Source organism: Chrysochloris asiatica, unplaced genomic scaffold (assembly GCF_000296735.1).
Source record: "Chrysochloris asiatica unplaced genomic scaffold, ChrAsi1.0 scaffold00067, whole genome shotgun sequence".
Taxonomy (NCBI): domain Eukaryota; kingdom Metazoa; phylum Chordata; class Mammalia; order Afrosoricida; family Chrysochloridae; genus Chrysochloris; species Chrysochloris asiatica.
In genome coordinates this window covers 15,941,532-15,943,249 of record NW_006408585.1, presented here as the reverse complement: position 1 = coordinate 15,943,249, position 1,718 = coordinate 15,941,532, and positions in this window count along the sequence as shown.

Genomic DNA, 1,718 nt, shown 5'->3' with positions numbered 1-1,718 from the left:
ATCCATCCATCTGTCCATTCACTCACCCATTTGTCTATGTATCTATCTACCCAAACTGAAAATGACATAAATAGTAGCATGTACCCAAGTATTAAAGACAGGCCAGAGAGTAATCAATTTACACAACATGCAAATAGATATACAGTGCTTTAGAATGTACAAAGCATTTTTTTAAAAGACACCTACTCCTCATTTATCAACTATTTCATTATCCAACATTTAGCATTTATAACAGTATTTTAAAATCTACAATCCTTTAAAAACATAATTCTGGCAGTAAAATGCTGAGGTGTGAGCTAAGAGTGAATCTGCCTACGATGTCTCAGCTTGCCTGGGCCATGATTCCCAGTGATTTAGCAGTTATATAAAGATGTAGTCATCTTCCATTTTGTGATTGCCAATTTTGCATAATACCAATTTTCTCATAATAACCTGTCTTTGTAACCTAACCATGTAAGTAGGTGAGGAGTGGGTGTATACTTTTTACATCTGTTATTTAATCTTAATTATAATCCCATAGAGTAGTTAACATTATTACTATTCACGTGTTACAAATAAAAAAGTGAGGTTACCTAGGAAAAGTATAATTAGAGATAATACAGATAATTACAAGTTCAGATCTAAATATCTATTTAAAACACAGAAAAAAATTTAGAGCCTAAATCACCTTCATTAGTCAAACTCTTTGAACAATTTCTTCATTTTGTTTATGCTAATATAGGCATGATACTATGGCAAATAACAGAAACAAAGGGCCAGATATATGCTGCTGTTATAATCCATGGTTCACATTTACCCAGAATCTCTGATTGCAAAAATATTTTAAGAGTAAAAAGAAGTTCATTTTAATGATTCTGCTATTTTTGTGTATCAAGCCATCTTGTGCTCCAAACAGGCTGACCAAGACTAAGAATTCATTGCACCATTTCAATCTTCTGAAGTACTCCATTTATTTTAGGTGGTTTTTGACTTTCAGCCTATAAGCTCACAATTTGCTCAAATATTATAGCCAGGTTTTCAGAGTAAGCATACTAAAGGTAAACCTGTTCAGATGGCTCGCAGGCCACCTGCACCACACATTCCAGCCTTCAGTCTCAAATTTTCAGAGAGTTACACAATTTTTAGTTACTTTTTTAAAATACATGTTTTATGACTATAGGTAAGCTAACTCTGTATCCTGTTACCCCAGAACTTCCAAAGATCTGAGAGGATCCATTTATGCAGACAAGCCTCTAACCTCATATAGTTTTTGGAAACTGACCTGAACTCCAGACTAACCAAGGTCTCCTTACCACAGTCCACATTCTTAGACCCAGTGACTGCTCTCAAATTAAATGGACCAGAGATTTCAGCAAGCCCGCTTTCCATATCACACTTTTTCAGGACCAGGATAAGGAAGACATGGTACATTTAACTGTATTCTTTCATCTACTCATCCAGGATCTCACATACAAGGGATAATGAAGAATTAAAGGATATAATTCATTCCTCCCAGTGTGATAAGGAGAGACTAACTACTTCTGAATATTTGTTCACTGACAACTTTATGAATAGCAGCATGAAACTGTCAGATAGCACCAGAATATTGAACACTGAAATGTGATGAAGAGCGACAGACTATTGTCAAATACAGTGCCGGAAGATGAGTCCCTCAGGTTGTAAGGCAACCTAACACAAGAAGAGTTACCTCCTCAAAGTAGAGTTGACTGTGATGACAC